Source organism: Salvelinus sp. IW2-2015, linkage group LG15, assembly GCF_002910315.2.
Source record: "Salvelinus sp. IW2-2015 linkage group LG15, ASM291031v2, whole genome shotgun sequence".
Classification (NCBI taxonomy): domain Eukaryota; kingdom Metazoa; phylum Chordata; class Actinopteri; order Salmoniformes; family Salmonidae; genus Salvelinus; species Salvelinus sp. IW2-2015.
This window is the reverse complement of record NC_036855.1, coordinates 62,586,932-62,592,931: the sequence shown is the minus strand read 5'-3', so window position 1 is coordinate 62,592,931 and position 6,000 is coordinate 62,586,932.

Sequence of the window (6,000 nt, the reverse complement as noted above, 5' to 3'; positions counted from 1 at the left end):
AGTTGAGTCCAGTACACTACAGTTATGATATAGAGTTGAGTCCAGTAGAGTACAGTTATGATATAGAGTTGAGTCCAGTACATTACAGTTCAGTAGCAGATGTAATAATAGTGGCCTGGACTTCCTGCTATGTCCCCTGGCTTGTTCACTCAATTATTTAAGAGATCTCTCTATCTGTGTTTTGTCAAAGGGTCAGAGGACACACAGCAGCCTGACTACCGCCTGTTAATAGTGCCAGTCTCCTGTTTCACATAAGTCAGACAGGCGGCAGAGTGGACACACACATGCCCATATGCAGTTAGGCAATCAGACTGACAGGATGCACACACACACACACACACACACACACACACACACACACACACACACACACACACACACACACACACACACACACACACACACTGAAACCATTATACAGGGTAACATTTGTTTGACTGATGGATGTTTATAATTCTCTTATCAGAGAGGGATGAAATATGCCATAAAACTTAGTCTTTCAGTTCCACCATGGAATGCTATTTAGCTCCATTCATCACAGGCCCATTGATACTGTGTGGAGGTATCTTCCACCCAAGTACAGTAGAAATGGAGAGTCATCTAAATGGTGTCTATCGCTATCAGGTAATGGCATTGAAAGGAGAGATCTAAGGGAGATAGTGTGTAATATCAAATGATATCTAATTATCTCTGCTTGTTACACAGAGAATAAAAGACGCTGGGTCTATTTTTAGCATCATTCAGGCCCTTTCCTCCGCGCTGCGCCCTGATGACACTACTACCATGTGTGAAGAATGCATCCATTCAATTAGCATTGGGCTTTTCAGGGTTGACGGCTGTTCACGGCAAGTTAAAATTGCTTATTTTTTATTTGCGTCTTTGGTGCTTCCACGTTCCCGTGTTCCCATCCCATCCCCTCCCTCTACCAACCCCATTCTCCTGAAAATCTGATAATGAGGGTTTCATTTAAATTTTTTAAGTGGCCTAGTTTTTAGCAGAGAGCCGAGGAAATGGGGATGCATTGTGTTGCTCGCTCTAACACAAAACTACAGAATGAGAATGGTGGGTGTGTAACTGTGTCTGTAACACCGGGGTATATCCACATACTTTCTTAGTGTTGAGTGTTCTTAGTGTTCTTAGTGTTCTTAGTGTTGAGTGTGGGTAGTGTGGGTCCAGCAAACCCCGGTCTGTTATGAGGGTATTGTGTCTGGTAAATGGCCAGGAGAGGAGCTGGCCTGGGGGACTCATAGATTAAGCCTTACAATACAGTGGTGGTCATCTCAGAATGTAAATGAGGCAGTTTTCACTCAATTTTCACAGCTATCTAAAGCCTGGGTTAGTTTGAGTCTCTTCTCTGATTTCTCAGCTCTTGTATAAGGTAGTAAAATGCCTGTTGGATATTTCAAGATGGTTGTGTGTAAGCATGTTATGATGCAATTAATATACAAATTTCACAATAGATATCTTCATTGTTTTACTATACATTATTCATAAATGTGTTATACATCCATACTGTACTGAGAGGTATGTATACCTGGTGTAGAAGCGTAAGCATTATATACAATGGAGTAAGCACATAAGCTACTGTGAATGGTGAAGGTTGTGAGATGAGAGAGTGTACCAATCTGCCACACCTCAGGAAGATGGGATAATGAGTGGGCTACAGGAAAGCTCAGGCCAGCCAGACGATTACTGATAGATCACAGGAGGCTCAGAGTGCTTTACTGTAGAACACAAGGGAGCCATTTTACATCTCTCAGTCTCCTGCTTGCTAAAAAGCCTAGCGCTGGAGATGTGAGTGAAAAATGCAAAAAGGTTTGCTAAGACGTGAGGTGAGATGCTAGATAATGTTTTATAAAGAACAGAGTCACAGTTTCCACCAATGGAGGAACGATCTATACATGGGAATGTGATGGTGATTGGTTGGTTTCTGGAGTAATAGACGTTTCATTCAAGTTGAACGCTTAAAGTGAAAAGGTTTATCTAACAGCTTTCAGGGATGCAGGTCTCTGCCATGCATTACTAACTACAGACATACAGCACAGTTATCAACAAGCCAAATCAGTAACAAACAGAAACAGCTCTTGATGAAGTTCTCAATGAGACAACAGTGTCTTTCTTTAGGGCTGAGCACAGGAGAGAGGTATCTGCCTACTCATTTGCTTCAGATGTAAAAGAAATTCACGATTGTCTGGCACATGAGTTTGGATTGCCTCAGAGAAGTGCTCGATGTAGTGTTTTACCACAAGGGGATTTAGGCAACCACAGAGAGAGAGAGGACGTAGAGCCTGCTATGCAATGCTCTCTCCTCTGGAGAAGATTGTGTTTCCTCATCGCAGCTCGCTACTCTCTCTCTGTCTCTCCAGGGAATACGTTGATGAAAAATATAATATGTTTATGGCTAAAGCTCTTTGGTTGCGTGTGTGTATTCCCTGGGGTTCCGCTTAGAGTGCTGGTCTTCTGGAGGGAGAGAGCAGACGAGGCGGGTGGCGCCAACACGTGCTTGTCAAAACACCCTCAGGGCGACCTCTTAGTCCTAAACCACAACGCATGTTTCTTAAATCCACAAGCACACATACATACATACACGTAAAGACAAACAAACATGTCTTTGAAATGTATTCCATATAAATAGGGCATTAGCACCTCGGAAGATGGCATTCCTGAAGCCTACTGTGTCTTTGTCCTTTATCAATGTAACTGATAACAGATGTTTGCACGCTGGCCCAATGCATGTGCATAGCATAGAGGGAAGGCTCTGAGACCAGCAGGAATCAATGAGGTAGACTATATTGTATAATTTTGCATTCCGAGCTAGGGAGATAGACAGGTGCGATGGGCAGATACTCTGAATGGTGATTGTGGAGCAAATCACTCAATTAACTGCAATCTGGGCACTGACAGCCAGATGAGGTCTCATCTCCCTAGTTATCAGGCAAGGGGTGTGTGTGTGACCATAATGCCTCTATCCAGTGGGTTCTGAGCATGGACATGGTCATGACCAGCTGTGGTCATGGTTAATGACTGCCTGCTGCCAGCACCGAGTGGTCCTAGGCTAAGCAGAACAGGTTACCTGTGGAATTCTTCTTCACATATAATTATTGTGATGAGAGAACCTGGTGGTTGTGTACAACCAACCTTTGTTTTAAGACATGGAGTTAAGAGGCTGGGCACCGCTTGTGCGCTTCTGTCCCAATAAACAGCAATGAATCATTTGAGTGATGAGATGCAGAACCTTCTCTCTCTCTCTCCTCACTCAACCCCTCTCCTCTCTCTCCCTGCCTGCTGCAGATAGACTCTTGCCATGGGAGGCTTCTAATCCATCCTCTCTTTTTTAGAATGAAAGAGAAGAGGAAGCCTAGTCAGGCTCTGACAGTGACACCTTTTCATGGCTTCCCAGAGATGCTTCTCTTAGTCACTGCCATCCAAAACATTTCAATTTCTCCATTTGACATTTCAGAATCCCCTCACTCCGTCCTACCTTTGACGATGATGGCTTAATTGTGTACTGCACCAGAACAGCACAGCAATTTTGGAAAACGTGTATTTTGGAGGGATTTTAAAAATGTTTAATTATCCTTTTTCTGCAATTTGCCATATGGTTACATCAAAGGATATTTGTCATCAACTTTTTTTGGTATTTTATGTTATTTGATGCGGTGATGCATCAGAGTATTTAAGATTGAACACTTAAAACCATACAGACCAATTGCAACAGAAAAGAGCCAGAGGCACCAATTCAGCCTAGCTCTTCTAGCATAACACACCGAACGGTTATAGTGCTCAATAGTGCTTAAACCCTATCCACCACTGGCCCACAGGATACGAGAGAAGGAAATAGAAAAGGAGAGAGATCCATAAAACAAGAGAAAGAGAGAGATCCATAAAACAATATCAACCACTCATTACAGAACGTCGCCATCACAAGCCAACGATCATTCAGAATGTGTTTAGAGATGGGCCTGGGGAGCCAGTACTTGGATTAATGTTTGCAATAATCAAAACACATGGTCAAAACACTACAGAAAGAGCCATATATCCTGGTTGTATTTGGCACTGTTTAGTTTTGAATTGATCATGCCATATGCCTTGTTTAATTAAAACAAACACCAATTGAACTGCACAATCTGTACATTATTTAATTGATACAGTAGGCTGAGCTTTTTATAATGTCTTCTTGCTTTCCCCTCATATGATTACAGCTTAGTATCACTTTCTATAATGGCTGGAGCCAAATGCTTCCAGTGCCCAGAGTTAAATGTTCTCTTAAAATAGAAACTCCCGCTATCAGCCGAGCAGGGCTATCTCATAGCCTTTGAGAGACTACAGTATGAATGTGGGTTTGAAGGCTTTCTCCTCTATTACTCCATTTCTCATACCTTCCCCATTGCTGGGGTGGGCTGGAGGGGGTTAAGGGTCGGGGTGAAGCGGCGATGAGGATGGGGATGCAGGCTGTGTGTGCCAGGGGCTCTGTAATGTGTGTTGTGGTGTGTGTGTGTGTGTGTGTTGTGTGTGTGTGTGTGTGTTGTGTGTTTGCTGGTGTGTGTGTGTGTGTGTGTGTGTGTGTGAATTGTGTGTGTGACGTGCGTGCGTGCGTGCGTGCGTGCGTGCGTGCGTGCGTGCGTGCGTGCGTGCGTGCATGCATGCGTGCGCTTTGCGGGTGCAATCCACCAGCCTTTTATCACTGTGATGCTCTGCCCCATTGAGCTGCTTCTCAGCTACAGACTGTAACACACTGCCATTACTGGAGCAGGAGAGAGAGGGGTGGAGATTGAGATAGAGAAATAGAGATATGGATAGAGATAGGATTATGGGTAGGAAAGAGTTGATGAGAAGAAAAGGGAGACAATGTGGATGATTGAGCCTTAGAAAAGCTGGAGGGGTGATGGGAGAAGGTGCAGAGGGATAGATAGAGTAAAGAGGAAGAGAGAGGAGGCAGGGTAGATATAGAGAGGAGGGAGATATGGGAGTATGGGATCAGGTGCAGAATATGCTGTAGAGGAAAAGAAGAGGAGGAGGAGGAAGAGAGGGTAATGGAAGATGGAAGGGAGAAGAGGTCGATGAGAGGAGGGAAAACAGAAAGTAGAGTGGGAAGAGGAGTGGGAGTGGGAGGGTAATTCCCCACTTGAGCTACCTCATTTCCCTAAACCCAACCATCATATTGGCTGAACAATAAAGGAGGATAAGTAGCTTACTGTAATAGACAGATGCACATACACATATTTTCTGTGAAAAAGAGAGAGGAAGAGAGAGTGAGAAAGACACTATAGAAGAGACAGACAGAGATTCACAGAGAGGCCCTAGTGTCTCTTAGTTGCCATGGACACCAAGAAAGCTGACTTGAGGCTGTGCAGAAAGAATGTCTCACAATTAACACACACCAACACACACACATACACACAGCACCATTGCCACCACCCACTTCTCTCTTCAGCTTTCTCCCCTCCTTCAATGGGGGATGGTGGAGTTTTGACACAGAAAAATACCTGTATGAGAAAGAAAAAATGGTATACAAATGATGTGCTTTTAACAGAACGACTGCGGTAACCGGCGTACAGTTCTCTGCTGTTGTTGTGTGATAAGTATGCATTGTATGATAAAACATTTCTTTATTGAATGCAGGAAAGCACAGCACGCCATTGGAGAAGCAGAGGAGGGCAAAAGTGGGAGTGCGAACACAAACTGTTTACAGTTTACTGTGAGTCGTGCATGTCTTTGATGGCATGAACACTGCTGGAATCTGTGTTCTTATTTGAGAGCAGGCAGAAAGCACATGAAGGCTCACTCATCTCTCCTATACTCCCTCAAATTCTTATATATTCTGTGTGTGATTGTGAGTGTGTGTTCACGTGTACGTGTTTGTGGGGTGGGTGTGGTATGTGTGTGTGGGTTGGGTGTATGTTTGTGTGTGTGTGTGTGTGTGTGTGTGTGTGTGTGTGTGTGTGTGTGTGTGTGTGGTGTGTGTGTGTGTGTGTGTGTGTGTGTGTGTGTGTGTGTGGT